Source organism: Charadrius vociferus, unplaced genomic scaffold, assembly GCF_000708025.1.
Source record: "Charadrius vociferus isolate BGI_N301 unplaced genomic scaffold, ASM70802v2 scaffold163, whole genome shotgun sequence".
Classification (NCBI taxonomy): domain Eukaryota; kingdom Metazoa; phylum Chordata; class Aves; order Charadriiformes; family Charadriidae; genus Charadrius; species Charadrius vociferus.
The window spans coordinates 2,270,792-2,288,035 of NW_009648332.1; positions in this window are offsets into that span (position 1 = coordinate 2,270,792).

Sequence of the window (17,244 nt, forward strand, 5' to 3'; positions counted from 1 at the left end):
AGTTCCCTCTTTAGCTTTTTCCTCAGCAGCAGGCTGTTTCTCTGGGTGACTGCTCTGCTCTGAGACCCAGCTCCTCCAAAGCACCGTGCTTTGGGCAGCCATTGCAGCCATCAACGCTCTCTGGCTCTCAACAACAACAGGAAGAAATTAAAGGGCAGCTGAAAGTGCAGCAGCAGATCATACAGCCTTCACTCATCCAGAACGTTTCAGACTTACATTTATTTCCCATGCCTGTTATATACATATGAAATAAAATGAAATACAAGGCCATGGTACGAAGTCATCGCTGCCTGACGGCTGATGGCGAGCATCATTGCTCCCTGTTAACGATCCCTAGTTTTGGCTAAAGAACAGCAGTCCTCCGTCTTTCTGCATATGTATCTTCATCTTTAAAATAACAGCACCAGCTGTTATTTTATTTAAAATAAAATACTGGAGGGTTGGAGTCTCATCAAAATTACCTCTATTGCACATTTAAACTGACGGCAGGAGTTGCATTTCTGGGAGGAGGCGAGGTATGCCTGCTTTGACATAGCAGTACAATAACCCCAGCACAAGGAATGTTTTTCATGCCCTGTGTCCTATTTGGGCATACTGTGCTGCAGGGTATGCTGAGGTCTTCCTCGGCCTCTCTTGGGCTTCTACCACCAGAAATGTCTTTATTCCTGAAAGGCAGTTTGCTTTCAAAGTAGATTGAGCCCACAGATTTCACACTCTACATTTAGTTCACACAGACATCAACTTAAACATGAGTATTGTCTTAAAGTTTATTAGGACTACAGTCCCTTAAGATATGACTCTGTTTTCCATGGACAATGAATCTGAAAATGTTGAACTGGAACATGCTGTATTCCACTATTGTAGTAAAAATTCTCATATGTATTTAACAGAAGACTTATCTGTCAATATTTAATGGAACCAGAACACTAACATGGCTATCTATAATAAAGTGAATTAATAAATTCAGATAATGATAAGCGTTCCTAAAGTGTGTATCTATGCAATTCATTGAAATCGCATATTTACAATATTTGTATTTTATTTTAGCATTCTTTGCCTCAGAACTCATACAAAACCAAAAAAGTTTGATATTTTTTTGAGCGCACTGTATTCTTAAAGGCTGAAGTGTTATTGATAGCTACTGTTATTTGCAGTTGGCAGAAATGTTCACAGAATATTTACTGGAAGACATCCAAAGGTTTCCTTGCTCTTTAATAGAAAATCTGTACATGTCTGTACTGGACAAATCTGTACTGTATTTTAAATGATTAATGAGGGATAGAAGACTAGGTATAATATATGCACTAATTAGACAAAATATCTATCTCTTAAAAAAAACTTTAAAAGTACAAATTAAAAACAATGATGTCATTGATTTTCTTTAATAAAGCAATGTCAACTAAAATAAAATATTTATGTATATTCTTCATTCAGATGAGTCCCAGCACTACACATATTTCAGTCCTCTCCTTCCCAAGTGTTATTTGTTAAGTGTTACAGTTTTAAAAACAAATAGCAAATAAAAACATCATTATCTATAGGAAATCTTATCTATACAAGTTTCCATTACTGTAAAAAATAAAGATTAGCATGAATATTTGTGTTGGGATAGTAAATAAAGTATGATATGGGGACTTATGGGTGATTACACAGGGCCAATAATTAGGCAACCATCCTCCCAGAATTATATATTTTAGACTTGATTTATTGGCTACAATATCACAACAGTGATCTATCCAACAGTCTTGTGATTCAAAATGGTGAGCTGTTGAATATTACAGATTGCTAGGAACTTGATAATAAGCCTGGGGAAAGAAGCTGAACTGTCTTCATTATCTCAGTGAAGAGAAACTTTCCTATTTTTTATAACAATCTTTCCACCTGTCCTGGAACTCAAACATAGAGAGCAAAAAGGGATATTTGACATGAGATTTCAGGAATGCCTTGTACGATGGTATTGATATTTTCATATTCTACTAGCAATACCAAACCTAGAACATTTTAGGACTGTGTTTAGCTTTTCCACAGATGTCTTCACAGTAGTGACTCATCGGTAGTTTGTGTTCAACTAATGTATCTCTTCCTTGTTTGGTTTCCAAGTGCTGAGCTCCTGCTATTGATTTTTCATACATACATTGTATGCTGTTAAATTTCATTCCATTTCTGTTATCCCAGTTACCACAGTATCTGTTTCTTTCCTATATGAGCCTTTAATCCTCTTCTATATTAGTAATATCTTTCAGTGTTTGCTTGCAGCAAAATTTCATCAGCATACTCTTTTTGTGTCACAGTCATTACTGGAAATATTAAATAAAATGGATTCCAATACTGATCCTTTAAGAATTACAATAATACCCTCCCTCTAGACAACAGTTCCTCTTCTAGTACAACCAGGGTTTTTTCCTGTTTAGCATTTTATTCACAACTTACTTTACAGAAGCCTAATGGATAGTATCTACAGCACTTTCTACTGATTAAAACAGTGGCTTTATATTCACTCAACCTGCTTTACCTTTGGTAAACTTAGGTTTCATTTTGTTGCATTTGTCCCATTTTCCATTTATGTCTATTTACACAGATGTTTTTCTTAAAAATACCTTCTAGAGCCTTGAATATTGTTGAGGTCACTCTAATGTTTTCTGGTTATCCTTTTTTCCATTTTCTGAAATACAGGCAAGAGGTTTGCTTTTCAGTAGTGATATGCTACCAGTTGGCAGCTTTATTAAAAATCCTTGCTGCTGGACATGCAATTTCATGTGCCAGTTCTTTCAGAACCCAGGGACAGAGATTATCCTGTCCCTCCAATTTCAGCGCTTTAAGCTCTTTGATTTTTTTCTTCTGCTTCGCATATAATAATTTCCATTTCTATATCCTCATCCATTTACATATTACATTTCTCCTTTCTGGATAGTTTTATCTTTAAGTGCCTGGCAAAGCAATTCTTATTAGGATTTATTTTGATAATAAAGGTCCCTTGGTAAATCACAGTTCTATGTTAATTGTGGCTTTGCCACAATAAATAAATAATAATAATAAAAAAACCCCAACACTTTCAGGGCTTGTGGGGGTTTTTACAGCCAATTCTGTATATAAGCTTTACTGTGAAAGGAAAGAAACAGTTACACATCCATGCATGTAATAGTGCTATGACAATGTAACTACTATCAGACCATGCACTGTTTAGAATACAAATACATTTGAAAATAACTGGATTTGTGAAGTGTAAATGGCAGAACTGAACAGAAAACACTGCAATTAAATGTCTTGCAGGATTAAGGATTTCAGTTTGTTATCAGACTATTTTATTCAGGAGACTCCAGCACATCCCTTTGAGCTCCACAGGACAGAGTTAGGTTTTTACAAATTACAAAATTTTGTAATTTACAAATTACAAAACTTCACAGACTAGAGTTTAGGACTGTGGGTGGCAGAAGTGAGGTGCCTGGGCAGAAGTGAGGTACTTCCCAGGGTAGGGTGAGTTCCTGTGGGCTGTTTAGGAAACAGTTATAATTACTCTGAGGGTTTTCCAGGGTAAGGCTCATAGGAGTCACTGGGCTAGGGCTGTGAATTAGGACAGTATAACTTTTAGCAATTTTTCCTAACAAATGAACAATTGATAAATAGTCTGTTTCTTTTGCACTTGTCATATGATAACTAGCTTCCACCTTGAGCTACCTGTATACTAGCCCTAGATACTCAGGAAGTGGGTGTGGGCAAATGGCTACTGCACCAGCCCTGGGTTAACACAGAATCATAGAATGGTTTACGTTGGAAAGGACCTTGAAGATCATCAAGTTCCAACCCCCCTGCCATGGGCAAGGACACCTCCCACCAGACCAGGTTGCCCAAGGCCACGTCCAGCCTGGCCTTGAACACCTCCAGGGATGGGGCCTCCACAACCCCTCTGGGCAACCTGTTCCAGTGCCTTACCACCCTTGAAGAAACTGATATTAAAAAAATCCCATAAAGAAAAAAATAAATACAGGCCTTATAAGGAGATCCTGGGATATCCTGATTTGTTTTTTCTCAAATTGTGCCTGTATCTGATTTTCTGTGTGCAAATTACTGAGTAGCTATAATGGCATTTACAAAGTTTACATACTGTATACCTAATAACAAGGAAATAAGGAAAAAATGCAAGACTATGTTGCCTGGCAGAAATTTACACATGAGTCTCAAAGTAAGATCTAAAGAAATTATATTAAAGAAAAAAGATTTATTATTATTAATTTTCGCAGTTTGAACTCTGTGCACTGGTGTATGAAAAAAGACAAAGCAAAATGTCTCCCTTTTACATTCATTTCCATTGTGAAAGTGTGGGTCACAGGGAGAAAAGGATGAGAACAAAAAGGTGAAGAACAAAGTATGTGATGAAGAAAGACAGACCAGAACTAGAATGAATGAGGAACAATTCAGAAAGAAAATGTATACCTGAGAAAAAAAAAAAAAAAAAAGTGAAAGGATATGTGTAGGAGCAGAAAAAAGAATGGAGGTTAGATTTACAGAATTAAGTGAAAATGAGAGATATTGTGCTCAAGGTTTTCAGCCTGATTTTGATCAGTCCTACAGTAGATGATTAATAGAAAAATAAAATTTATGTGGGACACTGCAGGAGCAGGGAATTTATATTTTTTATTTCTTTATGGTCATAATAAGGCTTCCAGAATATAGCAATTCATGAAACAATAGACTTGTTGCTCATAAAGAACATCCCTATAAAGCATGTTACCTGGTGCCAAAACAGAGCAATCATCAATGTAATGCCATATATAATGTCCTGGTGCTGTTGATACTTACACATGCAATTTACAAGTGAGCATACCCTTCTTCTAATGAAGATTGGAAGTTTGAAATGGTTAATATGCATCTCTTTCAGCAAAGATTATTGGAAGCAAAAATAATTAAACACAAAATCTGGCCTTATTTATGATCATTTTAGAATGACATAATGCAGAATAGCCTGCTCTGACTTTTCACCAGGGTAAAAAAAACCACAACCCGCTCTGTTTAATTTAATGAAATTACGCTAAATTGATATCAGTATAGTCAAGATCAAAGAAAAACTCACAAAAGAATCATACCAGTGTGTTTTTCCAGCAGGGCAGAATCTGGCTCACAGATGTTCACGTGCAGGCAGATGGCGTGCATACGTAATGCATGTACGCATATATGATGACTGTTAAAAGCATAATTGGATTTCCCAGAAGACTTAAAAGGAGGATTTCAGTATATACTCAGATATTTTTTTTCCACATTTTGGTGCCCCACTAAATCTTTTCATATATCAGAGTCACTTGACTGTAAAGACAAGGAACATCCTGAACTGTGGCATTTTCTGAAAGACAAGCCTCTTTCTATGTAAACATGGAACTGGGACATGGATTATCTGGAAATTTTAGTCAAAATGCTGTGGAGGAAACCACAAGGGCAGTTGACTCCTCCTCCAATTCAGTCCCCAAATCATCTGGGGCAAGCACAGCTCCTGCCTCTCATGTAGCTGCTTCACTGCCTGGGTCCCCTCACTCTCCACTGTTCTCTGTGTCTGAACAATGAAGGCCTAGATTAAACAAATCTAGTATTTCCGTTTAAAGAAAGCAGCACTGTTGCATCAGAAAGCTCTGCCTGCTGCCTTGTGCCCCCCGTCTCCTTCACAGTCCTCCTTCCCTGCCCTGCAGCCCGGCAGCCATTTTGCTGTGCAGGAGGTGCGATGATGGAGCACTCCCCCTGTGGCCCTCCACTGAGTCTCCCTGGCGTCTACCGGCCTGTGTGTTCATCAGGGCAAGGCAAGGGAGATTTTCATGGCAGCTTTCTTGCTCATGTGCCGGTTGGGGTTGCTCAGGGGTCTTTGCGTAGCTGCCTGCCCTGGCCCCTCAGCAGGACCCTGCCTGCTCCCAGTCCTGCCTCTGCACCACAGTGAAGGGGCTGAGGCGGGAAAAATAACATGGCGGCCTCAGGGGTAACATGGAACCCAGTGCTGCGGCTGGAGAGAATAGCTGTGTGCGGCACTCCTGAGGTGAAAAATGCCCAGGAAGAGAGGAAGAAATAGAAAAAAAGACACCAAAATACAGGGTAGCTGAAGTGGGCAGCTGTTATTCACCCTCCTGTCTTTAGGCCGTGTGTCTCTACCCTGTGCAGCTGGGGCAAGAGAAGAGCACTGAGGGCCACCCCAGCGTGTCAAGCAGCAGCTACCGTTGCTGGAGATCTGTGCAGGAAGCGTGAGTCCATCCTTGACGGAGGTGCTGCCCCAGGGGAAGCACAACATGGCCGTCCCTGAGGTGGCAAGGGAAGCGCTCTCACCAGCCTGGCAAGTGGTGCAGGGCAGCTGCACACCAGAGGAGCAAGGACAGCGCTGGGAGGATCCCAGGCCTCCAGGGGAAAAGCCGCTGAGGAAAAGGTTAGGTTTTTTTTAACTAAGGAGGAGTTGTTTTGTGGCTCTTCTGGCATTGTGAGGGTTTCAGGTGCAGCTAAAAACTTGGCACTCTCATAATGCCTGCTGTTTTTGTTGTACCTGGGGTTGTGGCAGCAGCTGGTGGCTCCCGTGGCTTGTCCTGACCAAAACTCAGGGGCAAAAATGACGGTGGGAGAGGAAGGTGGGCTAAACCTGGGGACTTACGTTCTCTCAAAAAAAGTGTCCTAGAGCCCTCTGCTCCACAGTCCTTCCTTAGGCCAGGAAGCTGCTTCAGCCTCCTTAGCTTGGCGCTGCAGAGTTTTGGTGTTCTGCAGTTATAAACTGTGCCTCTGTGAGAACAAAAGGGCAGGGGCAGGAGAGCAGCAAGGGCTAACAGGTCCTGGCACCACTAGCCGTGCTCAGGAGCCCAGCACTGACAGCTTCATCCATGGCATAGCCAGATTTTGTTTGCCAGCCAGGGCCCTCCCTGGTTGGGGCTGATGCGCTGCTGCTTGCTGTCTCTCAAAACTCATGACAAAGTTTTGCTGTATTGCGGGTGGATCTAGATAAAGAATTCATGAAATGGGTTGGGGGGGGTTGTGTTTTTTCAACAGAGTGCTGTTTCTCAAAATTCAAATTAAACTAGACAGCTCTGTCAAGAAAATGTTATAAGCTTCTGCTAGATCTTATTCCTTTATGCCAGGCATTTATGCTTTGTTTCTGTCGCAGTGGCAGGTGGAAGTTTCATATGGATAAAAGTAGTCTTGACAAGGACTAATTAGCAGGATGTTACAGATTAGGTGGGTGTTGCCCGTGCACGGGCAGAACCAAAGCAAAACTCATGAGGAGAAAGCAAAGGCTGCAGTGATGAATTTGTCCTACTGCTGGTTCTGTTCTTAGTGACCTGTAAAATCAACACAGCTTTTAGTGTTTACAGTGCATGAGGTATATTAATAAAGAAAAATGTAAATGTACAATACAATTGGAAAGGATTGAGTTGAAAGCACGTTTTCAGGAAGTGCAGGCAGGTCCAGAAGAGACTGCTGCATTGTGCATGCATGCTCTATGTACATGCCCCTGGTTTTCAGTACAGTACATATGCCTGAGGGACCCTTGATTTACTGGGTTCTTGTGACGGTTGAAAGTCATCTCGATAATGTCATTATTGATAGCAAAGGAAACATACTTAAATTGCTTTTCAGTGAGGATAAAACACATAATTAAACATTTTTCAGACTTATTTTTAATTATATGGGGTCTACTTTTTATCTTTTACTTGAGCCCCTGGATGTCTTTGTATAAACAGACAATATGATTTTAATTAATAGCCAGTAAAGACCTCAGGATAGAAATGGAATCTTACAAAAAGATTTCTGTTGTGCTTTGTTATATGAACAAATCTCCAAAGGAGACTTTTAATGCCCTAGTTTTTCTCTTTGAATATTCTTATTCCTCTGGGTCAAATCCAGTTTGGACAGAGGTTAGTGCACATGATGTCTGGCTCGGTCATTTTGCTGGCAGGTGTAACCGCACTTGCCTGTAGCATTCTTTCTCATTGTTGGCAAAATGGTGTATTTTTGACCCCGCACATCCCTTTTTCTCTCTTTTGCCAGCAGGCTGTGTGCAGTGCTCACACAGGCAGAGTAATTCCGGAGATTTTCCTGCATTGACTTCCTCACGAGACTCGGAGTCCAGCAGGGTACCTCAGGCTATGGAGCGAAGCGATGCTGCTGTCTCCTCATTATGTACCGCAATGATACATATTTCTTTCTGGAGAGCACTCGTACGCTGTGAGCTGTGTTTGGGATGGCAAAAGGCATTTGGGCACTTTGCTTCATGTAAAGCTATAAGGACGCAAACATCAAAATGAAGCAGCTCTCAGAACTTTTCTAATCAGTGCTAGATGCCAGGTCAGGGAAGTGCAAGTGACATCTCATCCATCCTTTCTCAAGAATAGGTAGACAATAGGATAGATTTAGCCCCAAATCTCAATATACAGTCACTGCTGTGTCTCTACAGAGTTAATTTTATAGAAAGTGTTTGTTCTGCCTGCATTGTTTCCAGTGTTTGAAATTTCAGATGCAGTCTATTTCCAAATGCCTTGTTATTCTTCATACAGCTTTAATTTTCCTTGGTCTCTGTAAGCAATCTGGTATAGTTTATTTGAAAAAAAAAAAAAAACAAACGCACCAATTCAGTTCTTTTTAAAGAGAGCTGGCATTAAACCTATTTGGAGTGTTTTTCATGCTGAATATGCAAGATGATGGCTTGAGTGACTTCTGTTCTCTAGAACAGAGTGCTGAATATCTTTTTTTGAAAATTATAATGGACCAAAGAACAATGATTACATACTCTGATACATCTCATTTAGTCCTACTGGAGTGAAGGTGGAACCGTCTGAGTAAAATCTTACGCAAAGATATTTGACTTTCTACAGAAAGAGGATCTATTTGTATTCATTTTCTAAAGATGCATGACAGTGTATGATGTTCATTATTTCAGTTGTAACATGCTCAGTCTGTGCAGTACTTTTCTCAAACTCGGTGTGGAGGGGGAAGGGGGTAGGTGCTCTAGCCCAGGAAAAGGTTGCCTTCATCCCAGAACCTGGGACAAAAACAAGTCAAAATTTTCTGAATTAATTCCCTCTGTTCACTACAAAGCTTGGAAAGTAGCTTTACAGGTGTGACTAACAGTATGGCACTGGGAGGTATAAGAACTGGGCATGTGCAATTAAGGGGGCAGAGAGTGCTTGTGCTGACACTAGAGATTGATGCATGTCAAACTACAGCGTGAGTGAGATGCAGCAATGAAGTTGAATGTAGCTTTAGCCCTGCTATATGCACCAGCAGGTCTCAGACTTGTTTATTTGGCCCTTCTTACAGTGGGATTTACCCTGGTTTGAAACAGAGCTAAGATCTGTCTGAAGGCCGAGTGGGATGGTTTCTAATGCGTCGTGCCACCTTTGAATCAGTAGATGGAGCTCCAAGATAAATCGTTCTAGCCCTGAAGCATTGCAATCAATTAAACATACAGCTGTTAAGAGGCAACAGTAATTACAAGACTAAATGATATCCTTATATAATCACTGGGGATTTATACATCTTATTCTAAATATCTTATCATACATATGTAGGGGTTTGTCAGAGAGAGAAAAAAAAGTCATTCTGTGCCTCTCTGCCAGATCTCTCTGGTGTCATTCCAAGTGTTTAGAAGACTCTGAATGATAGCCAAAGTCATACATGTGCTCTTGGCTTCAGTGCTTTTTCTTCAACTGCCTATTACAGTCTAGTTTATAGAAACCTGGTATGATGATGCACTTTAATTTTCACCCTCTTAAATTAATTTCATTTTTCTCATGTAATATGAACAGTTAGTACCGACTTCCATGGTTTCTCCACTTTACCATTTTGGCCCTCGGTCTCCCAAATTATGGTCTGTATTTAGTGCTATAATCATTGTTCAAAAATCTGACTCTCTACTTTAGTGCACTTTCCATTATTCTTCAAATAGGTCTTTGACCTCTACTGTTAGCATATTTGCTAATTGTTCCCACTCTTTAAATGCATCACTTAGAACTTTGGGAAGTGAAGACTGCTGAATGCCTGATAAAAAAAAACGCTTTGAGTAAAACAGAAAAAACATCAACAATAAGAATTACCGCCTTAACTGTGGTGTCTATAAAAGATGCAGTTTTCCAACAACATTTTTATTGTGGCAGCAATAAAAGATATACTGTCAAAGTACAAATAAGTGGTCTTAAAGTTATTAATAAAATGACTGAGGATATGATAGGAATGCCAATTTGCTTTACGAGAATCTGAGGTTCAGTAAAATAATTGTCAGACAGAGACAAACTAATTAGAACATAGCAAGAAGATTGCCATGCAGCTTCTTTCCAGGTAAGTGGAACTGGGAAGAATTAGGAGGTAATGACAATAGGCCTCGCTTTTTGGAGATGAAAGACAAGAAAAGGATTGATTCTTGTAGGAAACCTATGATTAGGTCTGAACGTCTATTCACAATGTGGGATGGGAAATGCTGCTGGTTTTGTCTTATATTTGGCTGCCTGATGACTTCATGAAGTACCAGTGAAGGCAGGGTTACTATACTAATTTATTGAGACTCTATCTTCATCCTGTTAGTTAAATAAATATGTATTTGCTTCTTCTGATGTGTGAGAAATCCACAGAGAAGCATTAGCAATATTATATATTAATGTAAAATGAAATTAGTAGTGATGTGAGCTAATAGGCTGGGCTTTGAACTTTGGCTGCAATAGGGGAGATTTCTTGCTTGTTCTTCCAACTGAGATACAGGGATAGTAATCTTCAAGCAGGTGATGGAAAGATGCTGGGACCTAGTGTTGTGAATCCTAGTAACATGAATTGTTGGAGATGATGAATCATACACCTTGGGGACCTGTTTCCATCTTCACTTAGGTTCCGTCTGGTGATTTTCCCAAGGCTCTATCTCACCCTGCATCCCAGTTTACCTTCCTGTACCCTTGGAAGAACAAAACTCAGCTTTGCGAGAGTAGCAGATTGACAGTGAAAATGATCGGACACAGATTTATTATGAATGTTTCTTGGAAAGGGCATTCATTACAGCTAGAGTGCACAGCTGACAGTGAAAGTTGAGATAATGTTTCCTCCCTTGGGAACAATGCTGAGATGTAGAGGACAGAACCCCTTACTTAGCTTCCAGCTGCATCTTGCTGCAGGCCCTGCTGCAGGCTAGCAGGAAAATGCAGAATGTGTAGCCTTCTACGAGTCTGTGCTGCAAAATGGCTGTGCTTTAGGGGAACAGCTTCCTCCCCTTCCACTGACCTTGGAGGATGCTGGAGTGTCTGTGCATATAAAGAGCAAGGCATAAGTTATGTTTGCTAGAATTTTGCAGCAGAAATTTTCTCTGAGGTTCTACAGAGTTCCCCTGCTGCAACCGTCTTGCAATATTTATGAAAATGTTTGGCTAGGCTTGTGAGGCCCTATAAATCCCCAAGAGATCTGCATGCAGGATTTCCATTGATGCCACTCACAGTTAACTTACACCAAAATCCTTGAGTATCCAAAAAAAAAGACCCCAAAGGGGAAGCCTTTAAAAAAAGGAAATTAATTAGGTGGAAAAAGCAAAACGCCTTCTGCTGTTCAAAAATTCAGTTCCATATAACTGTAACCCTTGGTACACAGAGCAGCAACTTTAATCAGAACTGTGGCTGATTTTTTTAGCTATGTTTTCTACTGCAGTCCAACTTTGCTATTAAAACCCACTCTTCCATTATGCCTTGGAAGAGAGATGGCTCTGTTGGGAATAACACGAAACATGTCTATTGGATTTCTGTTTTTAAAAAAGAGGTTAAAATAGCAATAGCAACCTTGTCACAGAGCACTGGCTGGGGAGCAGCTTGTGGAAGCTAATAGCCCTTGGCCTTGCCTTCAGTGATCGTCTCACAGGTGGTTGTCAATCCCATGGGAATACTCCCAGTGTTGATTGTTATTTTTAATTATTAAGGTAACCATTGTAAGATGAGAGCTAAGAAGTATAGCTTTTCAGTTAAACTAATATCTGAAATACGTTAATGGTGAAATGTCCATCTTTTAAAATATTTGGGGATTTTTTGAAAGAAAGGAAAGGGCAGACACATATATGATGAAGTTTAAGCAGAGAAGCTGCGTGATTTTGATAAGAAAGTGTTATGGAACACAACCTGAATTCTTAAGCCAGCACAGATGGAAATTAATTTGACCATGAATTCCATGATCAGAGCTAGTTCAGTCTCCATGTACCTACTAAACAGCACCTGCAGGGAGAACAGTAGATAGTGAAATGCTTTCTATGTAAAACATTTATTTTCATTCGTTCAAGTCAACTCTGGTTGCATGAAGTAGAGAAGTAAGCTGGATGAGAATGATACCGAGAAGTTTCAGAGGAAAAAAGGAAATACAGGGTAAATCAGGAGTCTCTGACATTTCCTTTTCCATCTGGCATAAACCACCAGAGTAGCAAGCACTCATTATAAGCAGTGCTGTAGGAGAAATTCTCCTGGAAAGACATGGAATGTTCATTTTTTCCATTGCACCACCTGCTCCTAGGCCAAAACTGTCCAGAATTTTAAACAAGCAGTCCCAGGCAAAAGCATCAAAACCAACTACAGCTTATTTGATATTTCTTGAGTAGGTACAGTTTGCTCACAGACACTGAAATTTCACAGAGCTTGCTCTCATATGTTTGTTAATGTGAGTAAAAAGTCTAGTACTGAGCCAAAAAATAGCAGCACCAGGGGCAAAAGGCTAAGGGAAGGGGACCCATGTGCTACTGATAGAAGAAAAAATTACACTATATACCATATTCTTTCTTCTACATCTTGTCAGTGGGATCCACAGAGATGGAATGTTCTCTGGCCAGAAGGCAAGAGAGGCAAAGAGCTGCAGCACAAAACTGCATAACAGAACTATCACTCCCTCTTAATGCTTAGTCTTTTTGCAGCCTCTGCCTGGGAATCCTGGAGTGCTCTGGTTACTCCCCCATTTATCATCCTTCAGGACTGCAATCTCTCCCTGGAAAGGTTTCAAAAGAATTATGGAAGAGCAAAGAAAAAAGGAAGCAAATCCAGCAACAGAATTCCAGCTCCTCTCATAAATTGCATGCTGACCTGAGCTTTAGCTGGAATCTCAAGGCAAATGTTAATGGTCTGATAAGATGGGAGGGGGTTTTTTTAATAGAAATAGCATTGACAATACAGTGGATGATTCAGGAAATGATCCACTTTAGACTAAAACTTCAAAGACAGACAAGCTAGGCTCATTTACTGGAGAAACCACCCATGTAAAATAATATGCCTGAAACCTCTCAGACCAAGGAGACAGCTTATTTCAGAGATAGTCATCCAAGACCTCAGCTAGTGTAAATCAGCATAGCTTGACTGATTGAATCCTGTGAAAACGTAATTGGGTAGTGTATTCCCTCCACTCCATTTCTTGGACAGAGATAAAAACAGGGACAGTTCTTGTGGTTGAGAGAAGCTGTCACAAGTAGAAGTCTACAGTAGTGGCATAATGAAAGAGAAATAAATTTTTCTGTGAAAGGATTCAGAACAGTTTGGAACAATAAGAAAATGCAATATAGCTGCTCATTTTCAAGAAAGTGTCATAAAAAGGCTGATCAAAAACTCCATCACACTTTGCAGTACAAAAGATTAAGTAAAATGATACCACTTTCAGTGGGAAATTGTAGGGAGAAAAAAGCAAAGACCTCAGCTCTCGCTCTGCAGAGTAATTACTAAGAGATACCTAGTCAGTAGCTTTGTTCTGTCACAGATCATGATAACATATACAAAGATAAAGCCAGACAGTCTGTTTGGCTAGACATCATTAATACAAAACCCGTAATTTAGAAAATACCTCTCCAGATTCCCTCTCTGGATAGAAATCTGCTAATGAACCATGATTCAGTTATATTCCTAATCAGGAGAATTTCTTTCAAGCTGTGTTCTAACTGGGCAGTATTTTGCTTCATACGTCCCAAAGACCAATTAAGCTTTTTGTATGCAGCTATGCTATAGACAATGAATGTACTGTACAAAAATGCTTAATTCAATTTTGAAGAGAAAAATAGCTTACATTCTGATCGTTTCAGTAAAAAGCCAAACTGGATGATTTACAGGACCTCTCTAAAATGGAGTTCTACAAGGAAGAGAGGAGGGCAACTTTAAGTCTGGGTGGCAGTGTGACAGTTATCATGATCAGCCATTGGAGAAATTGGTACCTAATCTGATTTTGCAGCATGTCAGTCACAGTGTGCTAATATCACAGTCTCTAGTGGGCCTCCACCAGAGATAGATTTGGCCCACTTAACTTTGCTAGAGGGTCTGGAAAGGTGAAGTCCTATTGGTAAAACCTGGAAAGGGCTGGGAAGCATAAACTCATCCACTAATAGAAGGCAGGACTTGGTAACTTTCTTCTCTCATCACAGCCACATGGATCTGCTCTAGGCAGCTTATTTTACCAGGTTTGAACTCTGCATTAAAATCTTCACTGCCTGAGTTTAAATTAAATCCTATCCATCCTTGCAAAGAGAAAATACAGAGGAAATCCTAAAGCAAAAATACCCATATGGTTCAGAATCAGAATAGAATCCAACCTCTGCACCAGACTTCAAACAGTGAACTACTATTTTAATAAATAGCATTTTGCAAGAAGATCAGTAACGAGCTTTCACAAAGTTTCTCTTTCTCTCCTGGTATAAGCAGGCAAGCCATTTCTCTTCAGTCAGAGAAGAATCATCATATCAGCATCTTAATATTAGGGCTTAATTGACATCAGACCATTTATCAGTCCAGGTTTCTCCCCAAAGATAACTGGGTTTATATCTTTGTTAAAGATTAAAAATGCTTTGTGCAAAATAGAGAAAAAAAAAAAGCTGTGTTGTTTATGTCTGTGAAGACCTTTTGTTGCCAGATATTTTGGAGCATCTTGCTTTTTAGGCTGTTTCCTGATGGTTTGAATTCTGATTGCTTATCCTCAGGAAGTCAGTATGATATTAGTTCCACTGATCTTACTGACTTTGCTTTCATGTGCAGTGGATAATGCTAGGGAAAAGCAGAAAAGATGGAGTCATTATGGATTCTGAAAGATGTAAAAACAAACATCCACCACAGAACACTTCGAAGAACACGGGAGACCCTGAAGCACAGTTCTGCCATAAGGACCTACTCATCTCCACAAGCTTTATCTTTTTGAGTGGAAAATTTGCATGGCAATACAGACAAGCTTGTGTGAGAGGTGCAGACATCCTCCAGGTCCAGGCAAGTAAGTCAGTGTTTTCCAGGAAAAGAAAAGATAACTAGGAAATGCCCAGTGCTGGACAGAAAATCTTGATGGATTCCAGTTCCCTTATCTACCCAGTCTAGAGGGAAATTTCACTGCAGGTAGGCATTAGTCACTGTCTCCATGTCCTCATTCCCTATTTGAGTTTTATGAATCAGCTGTAGAATGGGCAAGATTTACAGTGCTATTTAGATGCTAGAAGCTGCTACTAGGTAGATAGTAAAAATTTTCCCAGATATGTAGGGAGAGGAGATACTTAGTTCCAGTGGAAGTCAGGCAGGTCTTTCCTACTAGGAAAAATATGACATTGGATGCATATCTTTGTGTTCTGAAAGTCTGATCCTTGTTGTGTTTAGCTCAAGCTGCCAAAGCCCTTGTGCTAAACACTGCAGCTCTGAGGCTGGACTCAGTAAAATCAAAGTTGATTAGTAAACTGGCCATCAGAAAGTATAAAGCAGGCACACTCCCTCCTATTCCCACACTGCTCTTATCAAATCCGCATGGAGTGTGCCACATTCTTATCTACATGTCTTCCTATACCTAAGTTTAAGGCACAAGGAGATACCTCGTCTGGAGATGTCTGGGATTTTGCTTCCTTATTATGCCCTACAGGATGTAGCAAATCTGATATTTTTCAACTGTGAGCTCAGCACTTCAACTCCTTATTAGGAAACTAATCTTTCCTGAAGCATCCAGAGATTTCTTGGCATGAGAAGGTTCCTGTCTGTGATAAGTTTTTTTTACAAATTGAGGTTGCTTTGTATTGCAAAAGAAAATGTTTCATCTGTTTCCTTCTTCAGCTTGTTTTTTATATGGCAGAATGCTTAGATAGAATGCAAGGGAGAGAACAGGAGCTCTGGTGCTTAGGGAAGAGCATGTAGATGACCTTAATTTTGCAGATCCCCAAGGTATCAATCACATGAAATGCAAAGATTTTGCAGCAAAAACCATGTCATACAAAACTTACATCCGTGTAACCAAAGGTGAACAGTCCAACAGTTACTAGATAGTTTTCCCTGTGCAGTGATAAAAATCTAAGGTGCTGCCACTGAAAAAGCAGCAAGGGAAGTCAGAGAGGGAAAACATGTACACACATCTATGCATATTTCAGATGCTGGAACTGGAATATCTTATTCACAGCACATGCTAGCAATTGCTATTTTGCAGCACTCCAAATGACATTATGGTTTGCACTGATGCATTTGCACATTGATAGCTCTGCACTGATGTCCTCTAAAAGCTGCATTTCCCCCCCAAACCTAATATTGCAAAGGAGACACTTGCCGAGCTGTGCTAGTACATAGCTCCGCAAACTCAGATGCTGACATTCATATGACCTGTTGATGATCTTATTGACTAAGTGCCATTGTTAAGAGATTGACTGCTGATTTCAGAGAACCAGAAGACGAAACCAGGTATCCAGGCTTTGATACTTGTATTTGACAGCTGGATTCATATCCCTTCACAAGATATCTCTATTAAAATATATTGGCATCTCCCAGTGAGGCAAAAAAAACAAAAAAGACATGGGCAAAACTTCATATGAGAGGACAAAGGCGAAGCAAAGACAATAAAATATTTTGTCTGGCTATCATACAGATGGAGAATAATTGGATTTGAATTCAGAATGGCACCTCTAACCCAAGACTGCATGATCAGGTATTTTGCGGGCTGACTTTTTCCATCCCAGCTTGTCAGAAAGGCTGAAGGAGGCGGGCAAGTGTATGGTCATCCCTACTACTGCAGGTACAGCAGCTATGAGGACAAAACTGAATTTGTGTTGACTTGTATTTACTAACCCTCCCCTACCTGGCAGGGTTCCTCTGCTGAATGTAACAGGAATATTTTTATTTCCTCTGAGACATGATTTAAGGCTCCTGCAGAACTCAGAACAGCTGTGCAATCTGAAAAAAAAGAACGGACTGCACAAAATGCAAGGAAAAGGCAGAGTAAGTGAAAATAAAGCCGAGTGGAGTGATAGTGGGGAATATAAGGAAATGCAAGCATAACTCTTACTAAGGCTGCAATCCAGAC